The sequence below is a fragment of the Epinephelus moara genome, chromosome 11, assembly GCF_006386435.1.
Source record: "Epinephelus moara isolate mb chromosome 11, YSFRI_EMoa_1.0, whole genome shotgun sequence".
Taxonomy (NCBI): Eukaryota; Metazoa; Chordata; class Actinopteri; order Perciformes; family Serranidae; genus Epinephelus; species Epinephelus moara.
The window spans coordinates 13373590-13399595 of NC_065516.1; positions in this window are offsets into that span (position 1 = coordinate 13373590).

Consider the following 26006-nt stretch of genomic DNA (forward strand, 5'->3'; position numbering starts at 1 on the left):
TCAAATTTGTTGTAAATATGCATTTAAAACATTTTCAAACATTAATTGGTGTATCGTAACAGGGTTGACAAAACACACATGTTCATTAAATGTGGAAAAAAAATAAAAAAAATAAGATAATCTGAGATGGCACAGCACCTGTTTCTGATAGGTAAGGATCTATTTAATCCAAAAAGAGTCATAAATAGTTTTTAAACAGTACTTTGAAAATCAAACATTAAGAATGGGAAATGGCACGTTTTCATATAATGACCCAAATGCCAATTAAATTTCCTGTCTATATACTGAGATTGTTTCTTTTTTTTTGTTTGTCTGTTTCCACTGAAAGGATTAAATGCTTCTCTGTGGGTTTAGACGTTTTACCTATCCTGGATGCCATGAAATCCTCTCAAATGCCATTAGATAAACCCAAACATGGAGTTGGTCACCATGGGAAAACAGGCTGCTTCTGACAAGAGATGCCAGGTGCAACATAACAATGTAAGGCCTGTGAACAGACGATGAGAAGACACTGGCTGCAAAGGCTAATGTGTTCTTGAAAATTAGAAAATCTGTCTGCAATCTTTTTTCCAACACAAACAGAAACATTATAAAAGCCACATTTGCTCCGGGTATAGACAGTTTCAAAACACAACAGCAAAGCGCGAATGCAGCAGTAACATCTATTTCCGAGCGTTATCACTTAGCCTCTGCTTCACCTCCTCCATACCTTCCTGTCACCATGGCAGCAGCAATAAGAAGCAGTTTGATAACTGTGTTTCTTTATCAGAAAAAAAAGCCTGGCTGACATTTGGACCAAGATGGCTGATATAACGTTACAGCCGACATTCATTTCACCTCCTCTGACCCACATCTTCATCTCTATCTGCATGTTTTCATAGAGGAATAATCAGAGTGACAACAGATATGTTGGGATAAATTATTATCATAAATTATTGTTTGCAATGCTGTATTATGAAAATGCAAGATTCTACTAGTTGAGTCAGTGTAACGACTGTACATCCTGATCCCACCACTGCTAAAGCCCATTCAGATACCTGAAAAAGATTGTTGTGTGGCATTAAGTCATTTTAGTATTGTCATAAATAAGAATGAAGCCTTAATATGTAGTTCTCTTTTAAATTTAAGTTTGAGATTTTTTTTTAAAACCTTCTGGTTTCTTTAGTTACTAAATCCTGTAACTGTCTCCAAATAGACCATTTCACAGTGGACGTTCTGACCTGTCATAGCAGGGAAAGCACAGGTGTAACTAATCACCTTGATGATGGCTCAGTGCTGGAACCGGCTCACCTGTTTTGAGACATCTGCCAAGGAAAAAAGAGCTCCCTTCCTCCCTTTCTCATTCACTCATTCATCCTCTGACACCCTCTCACATCTAAAGATAATGTAAGTTTTAAATCACAGATACTAAGATTTTGCGACGACTGGGGATCTTGCAGGGTCCTATTCTATAACTAGAATTTTTTTCACCAAATTCCCTTTAAGAAATACAACATATTAACAATTCCTTGCATGTCTGCAAAAACACATAGCTCTAGAAACACAAGATAAAGGCGTCAAATTCTTGTCAATTCAGCATCATTATCATCGATACAGATAAATTGTATTTGTGTATAAACTTTACATTTTGTAGCCTCAACTCACTCCCAGCCTTTGTTGGTTAGCTGTAATATTTTAATTGGAGGAGACCATGGGAATAAGAGCCAAACCATTTCAAAAATTAAGGTTTTTTCAGAGGCTTTTAGGTTTTAAAAGTGGATTAGATACACGCTGAATTAAACACCGACTGTTGTTCACTCCACAGGTTTGCCAGTTTCTCCTTCTTTTCCAGAGCCAGTTTTAGCCTCGTTACTTAATGTAATCTACTACTCATTACTTGTCACTTTTATAAAAGTAATAACATTACTTATTACTCCCTGACAACTGTAATTTGTTACACAATTCATTATATTACCTTCCTAGTCTCTAATGTTATGACCTTCTGGATGCCTCAGGGCTTTGGCTTAAAAAAGGTCAAAATGGGCCAGTGTTTCTCAGGTCGTAATATATCAACATTTCTTTTAATGGATGAAAACCTCTTTTGGTGGTTGATTTTAAAACATAAAGGCACTCAGAGTCTTTAAAGTTACTATTTCTATTAAACAAAGGTCAAAGAGAAGATAGCACTGGCTGCCCAGAAATCAGCTGTATTAGCTTTTTTTTTTTTTAATCTGATTTGCCTACAAGGCTGGTGCTATAGTGGATGATGAGGTAATAGAAATGTCAGGGCTAAGCCATCATTAATGTTATTATTACCACCTGTGCTTTGGCTGTAATGACAGCTCAAAATGTGCTTTGATAAAGATGTTCTTAAGAACTCAAAACAATCCCCAACCTAAATCTGTAAAAAGATTCTTCTACCTTATTTAAACACTGGAGATTTTATATTAAGATAAATGCAGGTGAACATAGATGGAGTCTGATGCCTGAGGTGGACCACACTAATTTATGTTCTATTAAATTAGTCATGTTAAACGTGATAATTAGTCATGTTAAGCGAAATGATCATCCGACACTAGACACTGATACAATGTGCCATATCTAAGAGCTTGTGGGCATTTTATTTTCTTAGTCACCACAGCTGGGACAAACCAGCTCTAATTTAAAAGCTCACAGCCTAAAAATATTGCAGCTAAAACTGTGTGTGCATGATTGTGTGTTACAGTGGGATATACACACATTTATTGCTCATCATGTTTGTGGTCATACATACAGCATACACCATATTTCTGTTTTATAATTAGTGACCTTTACACGGGTCCATGTCATTGGTCCGACAGCCCATTGGTTCAACATCCCATTAGTCCGACTGTCCGCGGTGCTGAACAGCTCGCGGCAGGCGTATGGTGTGCCGCGACCGGCTCTGGGTCAGCTGGGAAAGGCTTGAGGCGGAGCAGGCTCACGGCTTATGTGTTTGTCACTTTCTTTTTCATTTTAACCCACACCATGATCTTTTCCTGACCCTAACCAAGTGGTTTTTGTGCCTAAACCTAACCAGACCTTAACCACAGGGCATCATGATGATTTCGGAACGGACTTCGGAACAATGGGTTTAATATGGTCGGAACAATGGGATGTCGAACCAATGGGCAGTTCCCCCTTTACACACAGTAAATGGTACATAAGGTCACAGCAAAAAACACTAAACTAATTGAAGTGATAAAACATTTCAAAACATGCCAAAAGATTGACAGTGGAGGGATGAATATGTGGTAGGTTGTGTCAGGTGGCTCTGGGTCCTGCCCTCCTAGCAGGAGTGGTAGTTTTAGTAATTGAGACTCATTATTGATGATTTGGTGCACCTGCTGTTCGGCCTATTTAAACGTCTCTCTGCTCTCCTTCACTGTTTGCCTTCCAGAAGGCACAACCTCTCTGAGGAGTCAGATTCAGAGTGCCGCTTGTGTACACTGTGTCCTAGTGCTATGCACCGACTGATTTGGTGCATTTACATTGGAAAACTGATAAAAGTACAAAAGTAAAAGTTCAGGTATAGTCAGAGATGTCAGAATACATGCAGAGTTTGCTTGATTTTTGAGTGTGCCGTTGATGGGCAATGTTGTAGTGCACAAAGAAAATGTAAAGCCTGTTCACAACTGTAACAAATTAAACAAATTGCACGTGGCAGTAAGACAACATGAGGAACCTCTTTAAATAATTGGCAATAAGTTGTAATTTGATGTCTAATAACATGTCTTGCATTATTTCCTGTTTGTACAAATCTTTAAAGTGCATTCATTTCTAAAATATCAACTCCATAAGCACTACTTTGAATGTAAGTGTTTATACTATATAAGCACAGTAGTATAAAGTCCTACATTCTTACTCTCACAGGCTATTTTGTAGGGCTGCCCCCTAATAGTCGACCAAACGTTAGTCAACCAGAAAGAGCATTAGTTGCCATGATTTTACTGGTCGCTTAGTTGCCAAAAAAAAAAAAAAAAAAAAAAAAAAAGGGAAACTCTATTAGGAGCTGCGCCTTGTCAAAATAAATCAAAACCTTCAACTGGACCGTTTGGGAATTTCCCCATGTTAATCTGCCATCCCCCTCCATCTGCAGGGTCTGGACACAGACCCCGTCCTATCTGGACCCAGACAACCAATAAATTATTGAGCAATATTACATTTTTGACAGAGTGCTTCTATTTTAAATGGTGCGGCATTTGTACCACTGGTTTAGTGACTCAAGTAAGTGAGGTACACACACAGACACACACACACACACACACACACACACACACACACACACACACACACACACAGTAGAGAGACGAGAGATGAGAGTCTGAGAAAAAAGAGTCAGAGAAAAGTAATTCTACATGACGTGTTCTAAAGAGAGAAGAGCAGAGAGATCATTTAATCAAAAATGGACAGACTCTTAGATGTTCATACTTCTCACAGGCTTTTTGAAACCAGTATGCCTCATCATATGTTCTGAGGCTGTGATGGAAAGTGTCAATGTACAGCGTCACTTTGAGGCAAAACACACAGCATATTTTAAGCAAACATACTCACTTATCTGAACTGAGGTCACAGATAAAAAAAAATTTGTATGTATAATCACTAATGCATAACACAAGTTACAGATTAGAAATAACCAAATCGCCTACTGGTCAGGGTTAGGAAAATATCATGGCTTACAACTCACATTACTAAAGCATGACTAATGACTGACCTGACAAAATAACTCATGGCTGACTTGTGGTTTCACGCAGGACACAAACACTGATCTTCTGGTAAAAGTCCTGTGTTTGATAGACCCATCCACCCTCCCACCTACAAACTCTAAGTGAAATTTCTTGATCTTTATATTACATCAGTAGCTCTGTCCATCTAATGATGCAGATGAGTTTACATTGGAGCTTGTTGGAGGGTCGCTGCCCAAGCAATTCAGGTCTCACTCCAAAGTTGTCAAAATCCGGCACTTTAGCAGTGATTTGCGGCATCAGAAACCAACAAAAATAGGCATTCGTATGATATGCAGCTGGTTGCTGTTATCGTTTAACGGCGCCCAGTGGCTGTCAGGGGGAAAGGGACAAGAACGAAAGTTAAGGCGCCGAAAGTCCGACTGGGGCGGGGTGAGGGGTGGTGGATGGGTCCAACAAACACTGACTTTCACCCAAGAGAGCAGTATTCGTGTCCCGTAAGATTCTAAAGCCAAACCCTGTTCTTTTTTCCTAAACCTAACCACGTGTGTTTGTTGTTGAAGGAAAAAAAAAGTCAATATATATTTTCAGTTCAGACTCAGACAGAGGAGATTTAATAAAAGTTGACAGTGGCTACAACACAACTAAAAGCTGTGATCCATTTTGGACTCTGGCTCTTTGCTCCCTTAAAGGTCAGCACGATATAACTGAAGTGCTATTGGTCTATGGTCAATTGATTTCACTGTGAAATGTTTCCGTTTTAAATGTTTGCGTAACGAGGCCTTTATGTACAAAGGATTTACATCCCCAGTTTTTGTTAGTGAGTTTAACCTGATACCAAGTGGTTTTATTTTACATTTGAGGTTCAATAAAAAAAACATCTTCCTGCTTGACCATCTCTATGTTTCTGTGTGTGTTTGCATTTGGATTCTAACCACTGGACCAAAAGCCTTTTAGCACAAATTGATTTTGAGAAGTGATTTAAAGGATGATGCAAATTTAGCCAGTCTGAGTTCTTCAAGCAGGCCATTCTGAGACCAGAAATCAACTCATGCTTTTTGTCTGTTGCCTTGATGTAATTCTTAAACTAAAAGGTTACTTTTAGATATGTCTCCTTCTTCTCTCAGCTGCCTAATAAGAACAAAACTTACCCAAATATAATGAGTCTGAGCTGAATGCAGCACTTACATGACGTACTCATTTGATGTGGGTGCACTTAACCAGAGATTGTGGATTCTGTGCTATGTCCTAGTATTTTAAGTTGTTTTCTTAAACCAAAAAAGACCTTCCTAACCTTAACCAAGTAGTTTGATTTACATAAACCTGTGGTAGCCAAAATGCTCATGTTTTAAATGCACAAAAAAACAGTTTCTTTTGTATCTTATAAGCAATGCCTTGTTGCTAACTTTAACCAAATTTCCAAGAAGTTCGACCACAAAGCCCAGTGTGTTGGCCCCCTGAGCCTGCAGTCTTTTAAACCATGGAGAGACCACCAGCTAGACGATCCCCGTGCCCTCGCTGTGTCCCTGCTGGAGCTTCAACCCTGCCTCAAACTGTTTGTTTTTGCAGCAGTTGGCTGCTGAATCGGCTGCTGCTCCTGCCAGCAGTACACAGTGCTCCTGCTACGGGATGAAGGTTGAACTTTACAGTATCTGCATGTAAAAGGCCTTCTGCTACCACTCCTTTTTTAATCTTTTTGCCATGGCCCATTACTGTTATCCATGGTAATCAGTTGCTCAGTACTTAGAAATGAAACTCTTTTGAATATGAAAGTTTCCCAGGGGACAAACAATTCCCAATGGATTTACCTATTTCTGCACAGACTGAAATGAAACTCTTAACAGCCCCTGTCTTACATCTTACATCTTACAAAAGCTTAGCCGGTCATTATGAGCTCCCATTTGTCTGCCCAAGTTCAGCTGCTCATTGAGGCAATTCATTTATTTTAAAACAATTTCCTTTCTAGTTTGTACAAAACTTGTAGGAAACTGTCCACAACCTAATCTACATTCACAATCCCCCAGCTGCTTCTGTGGTGAAGTACGGAGTTTAATCTGTGTGATTCTTTATAGTTAACAACATCTGTGAAATTAAAGTTTTTTAATTTCTGACTTACATCTGTTGCTTCTGAGGTTTCATGAACAAAACTAAACTAAGAAATTCAAACATCCCAAATAACTACAGATATTTCAGTTTCTTTTGAACCAAAGATTTCAAAGGAGAGTTTTAAAACAATCCTTGATTGTGGAGAATCTTTGTGATTTTTTTGGGGGGGGATCTTTATAACTTACTGCTACATTGCCATTCTGATTAGCATTGTGCTACTCTTGTAAAGTTTGATTTCTTGTTGAACATAGGCAGGTACTCTAGACTGATGCAACCACTGACCTTGCAATTCTCAATGGTGTTTTCGGACCGGAGGAACTTTTTTAAAGGTTGTAAGAACCTCCTTTTTGTTGTGTCCGCTGTGCAATAACTATTGTACAATTGTAGTTGAACAATTGTAGATCTTAGAACACTGTTTATTTCATAGTAGGTACTTACCCAGCCATGAGTGATGTAAGTGTATGCTGACTAGTCAAACACAGCCAATGCAGCACTGGCAACAGCCATTTTTAAAAGCATGTTAGTCGTGTATAAATAAAACACAAATAGTGCATAACAAAAAAAAAAAAAAAAAAGTAAGGAAACACGGACAAATGGAGTGACAGTGACGTCCAGGCTTTACTGAGCATATATGCAACAGCTAAAATACAGCATGATTTTGACTCATCAAAGCAAAATTGACGTTGCTATACAGAAGCCAGCCAGCATACGGTACATCACCTCAGCGTTGCTGTAAGCAGTTTGAATGCAAACAGAAAAAGCCCTTGAAGGGATGCATTTCTCAGGGGAGCTCCCCAACGGGCAGTTCCTCTAAAGGAGTCCCCAGAACTGTTTGATCCAGAAAAGCCTATCGTTAACAAAGAGTTGATAATGACTCCATCCATCCATTTTCAAATGCTTATCCGAGTCGCAGGGATAGCAAGGGCAGCAGGCTGAGCAGAGAATTCCAGATACCCCTGTCCCCAGTAACACTTTCCAGCTTGTCCTGAGAGACCCCAAGGCGTTCAAAGGCCAGACAAGATATGTAATACCTCCAGCATGTTCTGGGTCTGCCTTTGGGCCTCCTACCAGTGGAATGTGCCCGGAACACCTTTTAATGGGAGGTGCCCAGGAGGCATTCTCTTTAGATGCCTGAACTACCTCAACTGACCTCTTTTGACGCGAAGGAGCAGTGGCTCTACTCCGAGCTACCTCCAGATGTCTTAGCTCCTTACCTACCTCTGAGGCTGAGCCCAGCCACCCTTCAGAGGAAACATATTTCGGCCGCTTCTATCCACAACCTCATTCTTTCAGTCATTACCCAGAGCTCATGATTATAGGTGAGGGTTGAGACGTAGATGGACCAGTACATTGAAAGCTTCTCCTTCCAGCTCACCTCTTTTTTCACCACAACAGTCCAGCACAGCGTCCGCATCACTGCAGATGCCACGCCAAACCGCTGATCCATCTCCCGCTCCATTCTACCCTCACTTGTGAACAAGACCGCAGGGTCCTTGAACTCCCTTGCTTGGGGCAGTAACTCACTCCCATCCCAGAGGGGGCAATCCATTGGTTTCCAGCAGAGAACCATGGCCTCAGATTTGGAGGTGATAACTCTCATTCCGACCAGTTCACAATCAGCTGCAAAGCGCCCTAGTTCATGCTGGAGGTCACGGTGTGGTGAAGCCAACAAAACCACATCATCTGCAAAAAGCAGAGGCTGTGCCTTGAGATCCTGTCAATGAATATCACAAATGACTTCAACTCACCTGAAATGGTTCTAATCTTACCTGCAAGATTCAATTTCTTGTCCTTTCACTGGTAACCATCACGTTTCTTTTGCTTCTTTTAATTTGGCATATCTCAAGGTGCAATTCTAGGTCCCGTAGTATTGCATGCAACTATGCTATTAACTTTTAGTACTGCACTTTAGGTTCCATGTTCTTTATTGTCAAACAAAAAACAATTACATGAGCAGTCATTACCATTGAGAAAATTGGTTCACAGGCTGCCTCTAACAATACATTTTAAGGATGTTTAAAAAAATAAAATGAATATATAGTAAAAACAATAATTAAATCACACAAGTGAAACAAAAAAGGGAAACACAGTTATAATAACAGATGAAATATGACATAATAGAATATTAAATGAGTGCTAGCATGAACACACAGACCAGGATTTTGTTGCTATTCATGGTTTTGGGCTTTTGCCTTCCTGACTTCCTGCACACATGAATAGCATGAAATAAATGACTCTCCTCAGATTTCAAATTTTATTGTAGACAATGGATCAAATTTATTGATTTCCCACTGTTCTGTTGTAATGATTGTATATAGAGAAGTCATTTTGGGCTATTGCATTATGTGATCTGCAATAGCTGTCAAAATCACCTCACATTAGGGTTTGGTAAAACCCATCCTTATTTAATGAGCCAAAATAAGCATTTGTCATCACTTCGTATCCATTGAGGAACAGGGAATTACAGTAATGAATGCAAAGGAAAATAAGAAGAATATGCTTTTCTCTCTCTGTGATATAAGGAGACAACATCATGAAAGGCGCCAGCTGGAGGAAAAACATTTGAGACATTTAGACTGACGTGGGCTTTGTCTGATGTCATAGATTTGTATTGTTATAGACTGCACCGTTAGCGAGCTCGCCTTTACAAAGGACAAGCATCAGTGAAAATCCCAGAATAATATGCTCTACAAAGCACCAGTGACTGTTTAGAGAGCTCAAGGGACCCATATCCCCCGACTGAGCTGTGCCTCGCTGCATACAAAACCTCATAAACATTTTTAGGCTGTTAGTCCTGTAAGGCTGCTGCGTTGATGATCACAGCTCTGAGTATTTGCTGTGCGGTTGCTAAATAAACAGTTAATCCTGTTTTATTATGAATAAGGGGAAAAAAAATGGGTTAAAGGCAGCAATAAAGACTGAAAGAAGGAATGGTGCAAAAATGACTTTGCATGACGGGGGCACTTATTATCCCAGCCTGATTTAGCCATCTGTTAAAATCATTGTCACACTACCATTCAGATCATTCTAAATAATTTAGTGCCCCGCTGATGTGGACAGTATACCTTCTGCTGCAAGATTAATACATAGTGAGATAGCTATCAAATATTGAGAGCCATTTCTTTGTGTACACAGTGTCCTTCATGCTGCTGCAAGATGACTATGATGCACATACTGGATGTTTCTCTCATGAGAGTGGTTAGGTTTGTTCTTTCAGCAGAGGCCCAACTGAGTAATTGCAGCAGGAATACAGTTATATCTACAAGCATGCTTATGTGAACCAAATATGGTAAGATTCACTTTAATGTCAGGTTCCAACCTGTGATTGCACATTAGCTTGAGAGACTGGAGCTCTCCAGCACTGTAATTACCTACAGTAAGTGTCTTCAGCCAAGAGAATGGCAGCTCGCACAGGCAGGGGGTGGACTTAGTCTCAATTAGTCTTCTCTGTTTCATCCCCTCTCTCTCCAGAGACATTGAGATTGGCGTTTGTCCTGTATTCAGCTGGTGGGCCCATCCCTCTCCTTGACACAACAGAAAAAAATGCCACATAATAAAACAGGAAGCATTCTTTGAAGCCAAAGTCTTTGTTTTGAAGTCTGACATTGCACTACAGTTGAATTTGTGATCCGCAAACAAATTGCGTCCTTTCTGATGAAGGGACTCAGCAGTAACATCTGCTGCCTTCTGTGAAAGCAGCCTCTGATCGAGGTTTGATAGCTGACGGCTTTTGATAAGTCACTTATGACAATTTGTCTTCTTGTCTTCAGTGCTTATTGCTGCTGCTCCTGACAGTGCTTAGTCTGGGGAAGGCCACAAGTCAAATGCCCACCTCTGATGTCATACATTATCAAACAGATGTTTCGTTCCAGAGAACATTTGAATGTTATTTCTACTTTCTATCAAACTTTTTTTAAGTCTTTTGGAAACATTCAATAATATTCTGTAAGACACTTTGTGGACTTCTATCATTATCATTATTCCAAAAACATCTGAAAAGGACTCTAATTTGCAAAGATTTACTACAGATCATCAATTCTTTTGTAATGTATCTTAACTTTTTTTCTTAATTTGTACATTTCTATTAATTTTGTATTATAAAACTTCATCAAATCCATTTTGATACCAAGTTATATTTGCAAACTTCCATCTAATTTGCACATTTCTATCAATTTTGTGTTGCTGCTTAGTCTTAAAACTCTGATCAGTCATGCAATCTTTGTTTTTATCTTTCTATTTTTTAAAATATGACTCGTATTTAGTAAGGAAAGGTATCTTCATAGGCCATTTATGGTTTCTAACCACACCCTCTTCTTTTTGAACATATGTATGTGTAAATAAATGAAACTAAACTAAACCCGTCAAAATAGGAAGAGAACCAAACCTCTCTTTAATAGGGGTGGGAATCTCTAGATGGTACACAATACGATATTGTCATGATATTATTGCTATTTTAAACCCCCTGCGATATGCTGATTATTGCAGTAACATATATCACAATAATTTGTGTTTTATTACCTTTTTTCAATTAAAAATTATGTACCCAAGGAAACACTTTGTCAATGTCTGTTTTAACTAATAAGTATTATAACTAATAAGTCATCTCACTTCAATCATTAATCATTTTAATGCAGCAAAATGGGATTATCAAGCAGACAGACCGACCAACCCTACTGACTCTGAAAAAAACATAGCACCATCAAGTCGAGTTAAAAAGCAACTGATTTTTTTTCTACCAAAAAGTTAAATCATTTTTGCAATATTAATAATTCATATAACAAAATAACAGTTCTTGGAGTCTGTGTATTGATATAATACTGTCAAGCAAAATATTGCAACACTCTGCTGTGTCAAATTTTTTCCCTACCAGGAGATGAACTTTCACAATGCTTGTCTGAGTTTTGTAAACTTTAGAAACTGCTACCAGGAAGTCAAGAGAGAGCCTCAGCTGACCTCTCCCGAGCACCTTACAGTCATGTACTGTTGTTAAAACAGACTGAACCACCAGCAGGTATTTGCTTCCCGTGCGTCCATTTCATCATGTTCCAATCCACCACAAGCTACACACGGTTACAAAAGCTCACAGGGCAAAAGGCAGAACTGTCATCATGACAGGGCACTGGGGTGTCAAAGAGGCAGGCAGCACTACAGGCAAGGTCTGCCAGGGCTGTATGAGGATTTTAGCGACAGTCAGAACAGGACAAAGCCACAAATGTCTCACCAGCCCTTCATGCAAAAATACCAGAGAACAGAGAGGGACTGTGCAGCAGGCAACCTGCATTAGGGACAGTTTTTGCATAGAAATACATCTCTTTTGTCACCCACAATGGTGCTCTGTCCATTCTCAGGCCCTGCAGAGTTGAAATGTTTTTGTGTGTTGCAAGGGTAAAAAGGCTCGTCACTTTTCAAAAGATATGGCAGCCTTGGTCAGAAACTATCTATTAAAACAACAATCTGCTCTGCATGAGGACACAGCCCATCTTGTCTTTATGTGATATCAACTGAAATCCATTTGTCAAAGCCTGTTTGTATTTTGATTTTCAAGTACGGTCTGAAAATGAGTATCAAAGTCAGGTCTATCTTTTGCATCATTTGGCCATTTTGGCAGTAATTATGCATTTGAAAATATAAAACTGGAAAGTGGTTAGAGAACAGTTCCACTGTAGGAGACAGGTTTTATACCTGCAAAATTTTGGACTAAAATCAACTCAGTGTCTTTGGAATCACACAATCAGTGGATTGCTCATGGAGATGAAGTCAAATTGCATGGTGCACCTCTGATCTGTAAAATTGTGCTATTGGCCAATTGCAATCTCTGCTGGAACTGGGAGTCCAAAATAGAAGACGCTATTATATTAGCTGTGTTTTTCGAGGACATGAGACTGAAATTTGGTGAGCCGCCTTTGGTCAGACCTGGCGTCATCTTCTGGGGGGACTTCTTATGATTATGAATTACAGGAAAAATTAAGCTTGTCCTGGCCCAGAATTTACTCATTATTCAAACTGAGGGGACTAGCAGTTTAACATAAATTCAAGTCTTCAAATGTAAATTGTGACACTAATAATAAAATGTGTTCCACTATGATATAATTCATTCAAATCAAATTACCCACAACTTGATGTAGTTTATTACCTTCTTCAGCCCAATGGCGTGGACAAAAGTCGCACTGGAGAGGCTGATTTATGCTGCAATAAAGCCAGAAATATTCTACCACTTTATTGACCTAAAATAGTTGTTTTTCACTGTGCCTCCAAACTGTAAAGTGGTAAGTCAGCCCATCCATTTACTCGTTTTTAAATCATCGCTGCAGGTACATTCTGAAATCACCACCCACACTGTTTTCAGGCATTGTGAGCACTGACACCATCTGGCATTAAGTGAAGCACTCTGAGAAATATGGCTTCTGCGTGGATGTCTGACTGCCAGGGGCGACCTGGGGCAAGTGCTTTGTAGTTGAAGATATGTTTACAGTGTCTAATAGATCGGCGCAAGGCCAAGAATCTGACCGTCCACCTGAGGCCACAGACGGGGGTCAAACAAGTCAGCGGAGTGAAATGTTGAGGTTTAATCACCAAGCAGCGAAGTGTTGAAGGGCGACCAGAAAATTCAAGCCATGAGCAAATGTATTTGCAGGTGTTGGGGAAAAAAAAGTATGAGGTGGTGGAGCCATGTTTGTGATTTCCCTTTTTACTACAGTTCCCCTCTCTAATACAACTGCCAAGTCATTTTCTGATGATGGTTCACTTTAATGTCAAAACTTCTCGTCTGCAGGCTTGAAAAATTTGCATGCTAGGTATCATCTATTCCCTCAAGTCACAATCCCCATAAAACACGTTGCTTCCCCTCCCCTTGCCCCCTGCGCAGGTGACAAGCTAAAATGAGAGATAGCTCATTTTGCTTCCTATAGCTAATTGGATTAGTGCTTAAGGCACTACAATAACGGCTGAATTTAGAGAGGCAGGCGGAGAGAATGGGGGAGTGGGGAGCTGAGTGGTAGAGCCAATTTTCCAGTGAAATGAGCTTTGCTCCAGGTGAAGAGAAAACTCCTGCAGAGAAATAGAGAGAGCTGTGTGTTGGGAGATTTTATGCTACCAGACGCAGTAATGTGTCACAGTATTTTACATTCAGCGCGTTACACAGTTGTATATGACATGTTTTATGCCATCCTCACAATGCAGCAAATTAATTACATGTATAGGGGATGATTGTGTCCTTTATATCACGGTCACTGAGAACACTTGATTCAGATTAGCTGCAGAGTGTGCGTCAGTTTTGGGTAACAGTGCAGTTCTGTAGTCGTCACGTCATAAATTAATATGCAAAGGTATATTTAAAGGTATCCAGTGGAGATTTTTCTTTGTTAACAAACAAGATTCACTGTTTTCCACGAAAACACACTATGTGTATCCTTGAGGACTAACCATGCACCCACTTTGAATGTTATCGCTCTATTAAAACATTCGTAAGTATAGGTTATCAGCGTTAAAGATATAGCGTAGAAGGCCCTAGCTACACTGACTAGTATGTTCTAGTAAACTATCAAATGGCCTAGCCACATTTTTGCATTTCTTTATATTTCCAAAATGTTGTGGTTAAAGGCATACCATGCAGGATTGTCAGTTAATGTTTTAAGCATGCTCGCCAGTAAAAGTGAAAGAAGAAGCTAAGCCCAGATTCACTCTCGTTTGGCATTTCACCTCGCTGTATTTGTGGTTTTTTGGCGCTGTGTCTCTTGGATGCATGCCTACTATTTTACATAGCCCTGACATAGGCACAAAAACCCCTTAGTTATGATTAGGGAAAGGTCTTGTTTTTGCTTAATCACTGAATTCGGAGGCATAATCTCCACTAGAAAATGCAGCAATGGCTCGGTAAACAACACCTGCTTTTGGTGTCACAATTACTCCTGGAAAAGTCGCAGTATTTCAGTAAAAAAACACGTGTGTTTTTTGGCTGCACAACCCACACTGGAAACGCAGCGTATGCTTGGTAAAAACACACCACTGGTGGCACAATCCCCTACGGAAAAGCACTAATGGCTCAGTAAACAGCACCAGCTTTTGGAAGCAGAAGTTCCGATGGAAACGCAGTAATGACTTGATAAAAAGCACCCTTTTTTGGTGTCATAATCCTCACTGGAATATGCAACAACGGCTCGGAAACAGCACCTGCTTTTGCTGGCACAATCACCGCTGGAAAAGCTGCAGTGGCTCTGGAAAAGACACCTGCTTTTGGTGGCACAATTCCAGTTAGATGAGCAGCAATGGCACGGTGAAAAACACTTGCTCTTGTTGGCACAATCCCCGCTGGAAAAGCAATGGTGGGTATGTAAAAAAAACCCACCTAAATCCACGCTGGAAAAGCAGTGATGGCTCAGTGAAAAACATCCCCTTTAGGTGGCCGAATCCCTTCTGGAAAAGCAGCAGTGGCTCTGTAAAAAAAAAAAAAAACATCCATTTTTGTTGATACAATTCCTGCTGGAAAAGCAGCCATGGCTCTGTAAAAAATATTCACTTGTGGTGGCAGAATCCCTGCTGGTCAATGCAGCAATGACTCGTTAAACAACACTTACTTTTTGCTGCGGTAACTCCACCGGAATCGCTTCAATGTCTTGCTTATAAACAGCCAATTTTGTTGTTTGTTGGTCTCCAACAGTGGTCTGCAGCAGTCTGCAACTTAGCAGCGGTCTGGCCTAGGTGCCACTCCAACCACCATTCCCCCCACCTCACGATGACAGTCAGCTCATGTAAACGTGTCCATGTCATTGGTTCGACATCCCATTAGTCCGACTGTCCGCGGTGCTGAACGGCTCGCGGCAGGCGTATGGTGCGCCGCGACCGGCTTGAGGCGGAGCAGGCTCACGGCTTATGTGTTTGTCACTTTCTTTTTCATTTTAACCCACACCATGATCTTTTCCTGACCCTAACCAAGTGGTTTTTGTGCCTAAACCTAACCAGACCTTAACCACAGGGCATCATGATGATTTCGGAACGGACTTCGGAACAATGAGTTTAATATGATCGGAACAATGGGATGTCGAACCAATGAGCTGTCGAACCAATGGGCAGTTCCAATGTAAACATGTCCCCGCGAACAACAATATCACTGTCGTTCTTGATACGACCACTGGAGGGCGAGAAGTTTTCAAGTCCTTAACACTTGAATATTTCACATACAAGAATATTGCTGTTTTACTGTTCCTTTTTTTCCCTGTCGACGTACCCTGCAGTGAAAATATGAATACCTCTCTTAGAGGTGGGTTCAGCCATCATTTTATTCTGTTAAAAGGCTTCCTCAGGCTTCCTCCACCCTGGCAGGCTGCCTTAGCAATAATCAGGGCAGAGTGACGGAGGTAGTCAGAAAAACAGCATAGCATAGAGGAAAATTACACAGGAAGTCCATTCAAGAACTATGAAAAAATACCATATTGGCATGAAACCTCCCTTTTAAAAAAAAATCCCTCCACTGCACTATTTATTATATCTGGTGGTTCACCAGCAGCCACCCTTTCTGATAATTCTGTTGACAGTTTCTCAGTTCGCCACTCATGACTACCTGTAAAGCTGCACAAAGCAGCTTTGAGCACTGGCAGCTCCAGATGGTAGCAGCAGGTTAGATGTTTGCAAAATTTGAAAATGCAGAATTTATGTAACATGATGGAAACTCACACTGCATACCGGTGTTTACAAATTAGTCTGTGATGCCTCACTTAACAGGGACAAGAGAGGCAAAAGGTTTGACATGACTGTTTTCAATTAAAAAGAAAGTACGTTTTGCACCCTGGGTGGAAGTTTGGTTGGTGTTCTGGCTGAAATAGATGAAGACATATCACTGCCATTAATTCTGTAAAAAAAAAATCTTTATTTTAGGCATATACCTTAAGTTTCCCAGAGGACATTCTTAAGCAAATAAAGTAATGATAACATCCAGTGTTTCTCAGCAAAATGCATAAATTGTATCCTTCAGGCTTTATGATGTGTTGGTGCAGTCCTTAAGGGTCCAGTATGTCAGATTTAGGGGCATCCTTTGGCAGAAATGAAATATAACATTCATAACTATGTTTTCATTTGTGTATAATCACAGGAGCTAAGAATCACTCTGTTTTTGTTACTGTATGCCAGGTTCAGACTACACAATATCAGCCCAATTAAAGCCTGACACAGGAGCGTTGTATGTATTAATCCATTGTTTGATCCAATCTAGTGTGTTGACGATAACCGACACCATGTCTGGGACGCCTCATGATACCCTGACAGAAAGTCTAGCGTGTTTGATTTTCTTTTTGTCATTCACAACTTCTCCCGTCACAGCCGTCACTTCGACTAATTGAAACACAGCGATCTGCTGCCATGGACAACTGTATGTCAACAACACCTCGGCCTTTTTGATATTTCTGTAAGGTATGCTACCATTACAGAGGAAAATGGGAAAAATGATGACATGAAACAGCACAAACACTTAAGCAACCCAGTGAGTGCTGCCATTAGCATCAAGCTAGCATAGAATGGTACTTCTTCATAATGAAGGATATAAAGTAATAAAATTAAAAATAGTGGTGTACCAGCTTAATTTGAAACAGACTACATTAGAAACAGGCTGCTATTTCTCATTCTCTCTGTATTTTTCTATTTTCATTTTTAATCCGCGAAAGTTTGCCCTGTTTAGGTTAGTACATCCCGCCGTAATTTCAAAGTACCCATTCAAATTAAAAACCCCTTATAATTTCAGCTGAGAGAATCCCTTCATTTCCTAAAAAGGCTTTTATTGTGAAACATTTGCAGGAACTTATACAATAGATCATATATAAGAAATCTCCATGTAATGTGACAGAGGCAGTGTTCTCAACTGCTACAGTCTCGCTCCCGGGGCATCAAAACACACCACTTGGGCAACACCTTGTAACGTCTGCATAAGATGCACCAGGCTTTCAACTAGCTCCAATGTAAACCTCTCTGCATCATTATTAGATGTTCCAAACAATGACCGTAGTATAAACAGCACAAACGTGCACTTAAGGCGGGCCCATGGGAGGGGAGAGAAGATGGATGGGTGCAACAAAATATAGGGTTTTGACCCAGGAGACTGTTGTTTGTGTCCTATGTAAAACTAAAAGTCAACCTTAAGTTATTTTGTCAGAAGTCGTAAGAGTGCAACTAATGTCGACCTCAATCTTTTCCTAACACCAATCAAGTAGGTTTGTTGCCTAAACCTAACCAACAACCCCTTCTGCATCACGATACAACGCAAAAAGCTGCCCAAGTGTCATTATAGTGAAGCGTCAAAATCATTTTTTGCTTTAGGGATGAGATGAAGTTGACTGCTAAACTACTCAGTAACACTTAAATATTCCTTGTACGAACATTGGTGACAAAATTACTATTCATTTCTTTTTGAAGAAGATCCTTGTTGTGGTGTGAACAGTTCTCCCACAAAGCTGAACTAAAAATCGCACCTGTGGCTTTGAGAGACTGTGAAAATCAATTACAGTGTCAGAATCTTAAAACTGGCCTTTATCTGCGCTATTATTCTGCTACACCTTTATTTCAAATGTGTCACAATTACCTATTATCTGTGCCAAAATGGGACATACCATTTTATGCAGAGTGTAAATAAATGTAGCAGTCACTGTCAGGAAACAGGGGAGGAAAGAAATCAGTTTGAGGCACAGTATTAAAACATGACATGAAATAGAAAATTGCTGAGATGCAATGGAGAAGACATGGACTTATGGGCATTCTACAGTTCTGATTTATCTGATGAGAGAGGCAATTTAACACTTCTGCACTGATTTGTGGGTTTTCTTCATGCCCTGTCCACCTAGATCAATATGGGTGTCAGTGCTATGGCCTTAAATTACTGTTAGATGCTCATTACGAAGCAAAGCTCAATAGAATTGGAGGGTGTTAGTATGGTTTGTGTAAATGTGTGTGTATATATGTGTGTGTGTTGGGCACCTGTGAGTGCATTTTTCTGAAGTGCCTGCCAATAAACACCAAGGCCATGAGGTGGTTTGAGTTGCAGAGGTTTAATCAACCAGAGGCATGATCTCTCCCTCTCACACAAACACATTTCTCACACACACACCAAAATACCGAGAGGGGGAAAAAAAAGACCGAACTCTCCTTGAAGTTACCTTCTGAAACTGCAGGTCTCTCAGTATACAATATATAATATATAGCAAATAATGTTGCAGTGCAGATAAAACATGAAATAGTATGTCCACAATGGGATGATCAAAGGCCAGAAAAAGCAATAAAAGAAGTGTGTCTATCCATCAACGGGCTGCTGAACACCCAGAATGATCTCAGTCTCAGGTGGACTGGATGCCTGACAGAGACTCTCCTCTCTAAATCACATGGCTGCTCTCTTATTTCCTGGATGACTGGACAGTTTCTCCCCTCAGCCGTGTACAAAACAAGCAACTTCTGAAAGGGAAACTTCACCAGTCAGTCAATGGAGAGTCACATTTATGTATTATTGATTCTTTTGTTCCCGCTCACAGCCACATCAGTGCATCTTATGAGGCTTTAAGAATTAATAGAACTCCACACACACTTTGTAAACATAATGGCATTTCTACACTGGCTTGCTTTCTGCTTTGAAAAGGAACTTTTTTTATGGGTTTACCAGCTATATTCCTTTATATATATTTTACAGAGTGACCACACATATATATTCTTTTTATAGCAGATTTATACAGTCATACATTCTCACGCAAGGGACTTTTTAAGACTAGATCATTCTTATCCTTATACTATTGCCAACACTTTACCTTCTTTCACGACTCATGTAGTTTACATTCATAACAGTGGCAGATTTACCACTTGAAATACTCACTAATTTTCAAAACAGCTGGTCTTGATTGACAAAACCAGGTTTCTCATTGTTGGACGCTGACTGTTGATTTTGCCAGTTGAATCAACAACTGCTGATTTGATTAAATCTAGGTTGCTTATTAAGATCATTTTAGCCCCGTGAGTTGATCTAAAAGGGGTTATTCCTATGTCCACAGGGTTCTATATTCCTAAGGTCTTATGTTCCCCAGATTTATATGGCAAGAATATGAGAAAGCATCTTGTGTTCCCCACCTCTACATGTTTGCTTTCCCAGGGTTCTATGTTTCCAAGGTCCTGTCTTCCCATGGTCATATGTTCCCTTGGTCCTATGTTCCCAGAGTTCTATGTTCGCCAATGCCAAGTGTGTGCTCTCTCAGGGTCCTTTATTCCCAGAGTCCTATGTTTCCAGGATCCACTGGTTCACTGGGTTCTATTTTCCCTAGTTCTACATGTTCTACAAATTAATTGCAGCATAAGAAATTTAAAAAGTATGATAAGAATTGATTAACTGAAAAATAACAACAACCAAATAAGGAATGAATAAAGGGCTGGCTTGGTTTTAGAAAAAGGTCTGGGCCCAGGTTTATCCATGACAACTATGGACTACCATCTGAAAACAGGTTAAGATTAGGAACAAAGACCTGGAGAGGGGGTCTGAAACCTTCAGACGCAATCTTACTCATCATTTTTAATCTTACATTTTAAACTATCTATGGCTCTTCGTCTGATTTGTCTAATATACTGACATGCAAGAAAAACCAAAGCTATTTTAGAGACGGAGTGACAAGAAATTGGCATGAACACAATGGTTGATATGTTAACAGAATATTGAACCGGGAAACACGGGACCCTGGGAACAAATATATCTGTATCTATATTTTTGATTTTTTTCCAGCTGACTCGTGTCAAAACCAGAATCTCATAAAAGGGCTAAAGCTAACAGGTCCCCAGCAAAAAGTCTTCATCGGTTGATGAGCCATGCAGAGAACGTGGAAATAATGAAGAAGCGTTGTTCTTGTAATATAGTGTGTTACTGCTGTGTGGTATTTTGTACCGTATTTGGCTGAGCTAAAATAGCCTACTAGTCCCTGTTTGACTTCTAACGTTGTAGAACGACAGGCGATCAGGGTGGGGACTAATGCATGTGTTTGGGAAACCTAACACTAATTCAAGTTTGAGTTGCTGGAATGGAACCTTCCCCAAATTCAATAAAGAGCACAACAAAGCTGCTGATGTTACCCCAGGAAATAATACTGTTTGGGAACAGGGTTTTGTTTTTCACATATGTAGTTGGTTCATGAAATGCTCCTGTGCCTTGGATGTACTGACTGGTAACTACTGTAGGTAGTTAGCCGGACATGTTGACGAGTCACCACCTTTTCCTTATAAGGAAAAGATAGTGACCAAAAGAATGAGGTCATGGATACAAGCGGCATGTCCCACTGGTAGGAGGCCCTGGACACGCTGGAGGGATTACATATCTCAGGCCTGAGACCGCCTTAGGGTCCCCCAGGAGGAGCTGGAAAGCATTGCTGGGGAGAGGGATGTCTGGGATGCTTGGCTTGGCCTGCTGCACCCGCAACCCTGCCCCAGAGAAGTGGATGAAAATGCATGGATGGATAAACCTTTATTGATCTCCAGAAGGGAGCATGAAGACAGCACTAGTGCCCTACAGATAGAAAGTAAAATTATATATATATATATATATATATATAGAATAAAAATACAAAGAATATACAAGAATATATTAAACACAGCATTAGTAAAACACTGTTTAATCCACTTCTTATGCTTCTGCATTTCTGTTTTGGATAGGCTAAAAAAAACACCACTCAAGAAACTCTTTTAATACCAAGTACTTCAACCTTTTTACAAAGCAGTGGCTGATTTCAGAGACGCCATGTTTACTGAGAGTCTACAAGGCAAACACAACTTGAAATGCAAGACATGTAAGACACCACCATGTCTTGTAGCAAATGTGCTGTTGGATAATGTGTCCAACACCAGCCTCCTGTTCCTGTTGAAGAGAATTCCTCGACGGTATCAGACTATCTGGCTACCTTGCTCTCCCAGACCTGTCACTGGCTGACGTGCTTGGCTGCCTGACTGTCTGAGGACACGAGTGAAACCATCCTAATGAGAGATAAGAAAAGAGAGGAGGCATGTCTGTGTGCTGAGATCACCCGGGCACAGAGGGCTCACACTGGGAGGTAGAGAGCTGCTGTAAAAATCAGCTTTTTATGTATTCAGAAAAGGTACTCTGTAGTTGCATAAACCTCTTAATCACTGTATGTAAACAGGGTTTTGTTTATATTTAGAGTTTCTCACTGAAGCACAGTGTGCAGCCAGCCTAGCACAGATGCTGAATGCTTTTCATACGTACATAAAGCTTTTGCAAAGAGGCTTTTTTATATTTCTTTATTACATGGGCAGAGCAAGCCTGCAGCATTGCTTTATAGTGCTGCTAATGGTTAAAGCTCCACAGGGTATGTTTATTTTGCATTTTGTGTATTGAAAGTTACATTCAATATATGAATAAATTAATGATTGAATGAAAGGAGTGTACATTAATAAATGCCAGAGCCAGACAGCTGTGTACACATTTATGCATTACTACAAAAATAGATCAGTTTTTACTCCTTTATGTCCACAACAAAATTCATAAACCACTGATGAAGCACAAGAGGTCAGTCCAAGTCATTGTTTTACAAGTCACATGTTGCCTGAGTCTCAATTCTTCGCACTCAAGCCCTACATCAAGTCCCAAGTCCTAAACTTTGAGTTTTGAGTCCTAAACAAGTCAGAGTGCAGTCTTCACCAAATGTAATGCTTTTTTTTTTTTACATTAAATTGACAAAAATCACAAATGCTTTTTATTTGTTAAAACAATTTTGTTAAAACGCTAAGCATTAGCTTGCTAACTATGCTAATATTAGCCTCAGCTCATTGTTCTTTGTGCAACTTCAAATGTCGAACAAAGTTTTTACATCTTCATCTGTAATTTTTGACCTATGTTTTGCCTGCTGCTAGTCGTTTTTTGTTGACCACAACACAGTTTTTGTTCATGAACAAAACAGGCGCTCTGTAACGTATCATTGATTCTTTATGATTCTCTCCTGCAGCTTGACTGGATGCTGTTGGATTGATTCAGACAAAGTGGATCAGCTGCAGAATAAGGTGTGGACTAGAGGGCTGCATTGGGATTGGGTCCCGTCGGGTCCCGCGGGACCCAACCCAAATCTTGCGGGAGCGGGCGGTTTGAACTTTGCTGCGGGCGGGAACGGGCGGCTAAAAAAAACACTGCAGGATCGGGATGTAGCCTATAGCGACAGGATGGAGTTAACAAATGTTGTGGAAAAGAAGCTCAAACAAGGTCTGAAGGCGCACTGAGTCCTCTACTTCCCAGCACTCTCAAAGCTGGCGCGTTTCATCTTCAGTATCCCCGCATCCAGTGCGCCTTCAGGCGTTTCATCTTCAGTATCCCCGCATCCAGTGCGCCTTCAGAGCGGCCCTTTAGTGTATGTGGGCGCATCTTGGAAGAGAGATGCACGGGATTGGGACCACAGTCAGTCAGCAACATTCTCTTCCTTCACAGCAATATTATGGCCAAGTGATTCATTTGTTAAATTCATTCGTTAACTTTGTTTATTTTATGTTATTTATTAGTGTTATTTGAGCCACTCACAGCCTACTCTCGTTGCTATTTGTTAATTACATAAAGAGGCGTGATGATGCCGGTGTTATTGAGCATAGGCTTTATCTTTATCTCATTAATGTTTCTTATTCAGGTCTCTCTTAGAAAAGAGACCTTAACCTCAATCACTGCGTGATTATATAAAGGTAGAAAAATAAATAAAATACAGAGGAGGAGAATAGAATATGAAACAGCCTTTATTTCATTAAAAACTAAATGAAAACAACGAAATAGGAGCGCTATTCCTGACCAGTGCGTCAAAAGACATGCAGGCCAGGGAAACGAAACAAACAACCCCATGAATCTCTTTATTAATAGCCTATAAAATGACGTGTTTTCTCCTGCGGGACGGGAGAAGACACAAAATCAATGCATCTCTATTATTGTGCGGGCATAAATTCTCAGAGTTTTGTGGGAGCGGGCGGGAGTGGACATACACATTGCGGGTGCAGGCGGGAGTGTAACACACATGTTGCAGTTGCGGGCAGTAATGGTCAGAAATTCAGCGGGAGCGGGCAGGAGCGGGATGAAGAAAACAGTCCCGCGCAGGGCTCCACACTGTGGACCTGCTGGGAATAGTGTTAACATTACTTGACTCAGCAACTGAACTGATTTGTGGCACACTTTTTAAATAGCATAATTCTTTTATCTTTAAGCTTGGGAGAAGCAAAATTTCAAATCCTAGTGTAGTGAAGGAATGACCCGCCCTCGTCTCCCTATGATTGGCCAGGACTGGTTACCTTCCTTGGTTGGATTGGTTAGGTTTAGACAAGAGGAGTGGGACTGGACATGGCAACCCAGTCTCACTCCAAAGTCATCAAAAACTGATGCTTGGGCAATGACTTGTGGCATCAGACACTGACGAAAAAGCCGTCTTTTAACATCGGCATGATACGTGGCCAGTTGCCATTATAGTTTCATGGCGCTCAGCAGCGTCAGAGGGAAAGGCGACAGGACATAAACAAAAGTTAAGGTGACGAAAGTCCGTGTAGGGTGGGCAGGAGGGTTGACGGATGGGTCCAACAAACACCAACCTTCACCTAGGAGAGTGGTGGTCACATCCCATAAGATTATAAAGCGCAAACCCTGTTCGTTTTTCCTAAACCTAAACACATGCTTTTGTTGTTGAAGGCAAAAAGACATCATTTTTTGCGGTGTTTTACCGACGTTGTGCACTTATTTTGAAAGAGACTGTATGTAAATGTTAAATTTCCTGTGAAAACGAAAGTGTATTTTGAAAGATGACAATACATGTAACAGGCGTAGCTTGACACGGCGTCCCAGAACGTCAAAAACCAACACAACCACGGTACCTTTCACGTCGTATCTGGGTGTGGAAAGTCCATGACCAAATGTTGATATGTGACGAGGCCGGAGTGAGAGTATGCTGGAGAGGTTAAAGAATATTGGGGTAAGCAGTCAGAGGCAGAGTAAGGCAGGCCTTTCCTTCACTATCCTAGGATTTGTAAATTGGCTTGGTGGAAGGTATCAAGCATTTTACATTACGAGTCATTGGTGTTAAAGTCCAAGTTGAGCTGAAAAACTTTTTGATTCTGTCAAGTCGAGTTTAAAGTAATCACATTTGTGCCTTGAAGTCCACATCTCTGCAGAACACATGCTGTGTAATACTGGAGACATCTGAATAAATACTATTTAATTAGTCCATCTTGCCTTCTTTTTCAGGTTATTTTAGACCATTTAAATAGCCATTCCAACTTCTGCTCATGTACACCAGAATATTTCAGCCATTTTTTTTAAAAGTATATCAAAATATAGTATTGAAAAATATGTAGGCTACATGTATTTTGGGGTACTTTTGTATGCCAAAATGGTATCCTTTTCCTATAAGATGTGTCCTTCTGACCCTATACACTCACTGTATTGCTGTTGATACAGTACTACACACTTTCACACTCCCTGTATCAAATATTTAAACTGGCGAAGCTTCAAACAGTGGAACAGTTCACTGTGCAATTAAAAGACCTGAATTTGTAAAAGCCACAACCTCCCAGACTGTGTCAGGGTTTATCTTTGGATTCTGGAGGTGTTAAAATGTTTCCATATATGCTTAACACATTAGCGTGCTCTATTTAGTGAACTTTAAACATAGCAAGCTGAAGCTGAAGTTTAAAAATAGGCTAATGGACAGCCAATTTGTTTTCATATCATATATAATATCGTATATAACTTTAAAACTGTGTTTTTAATGAAAAGCAAAAGGGCTCATCGTTAAAAAAAAATCCACTCGATTTATATCTGTTGTCAAAACACTTCACAGAGCCCACTTGCTCATAGGAACATTTTGGAGACACGATGTTTCCAGAAGAGCACAGTGCATTCGGCGTAATTAGGATTTTGTTTGGCAGTGTCTCCAAAGCTTGTTGCCTCTGTAGATAATCCTAAAAGGCTACACAATGTGTTTGTCTGAGCTATGGGAGAACTGTGAACTGAAGCCTGAGCCTGTAAGCTGCCACAGAAGAAAATGAATGAACACCCACATTCACAACAAAGCAGACTTTAAGAGAGAGAGGCAGGAAGAGAAAAACAGAGGCAGAGAAGGTGGCTGCTCAAGTGATGACACATAGCATAGCTGCCTCCTACAGCAGAGAAATTACTTTGGACACTGTGCTAAAACTTCTATGTGTTAAGTCAGCCCCGAACTTGCCCAGCAGCTGTACTTTATTTTA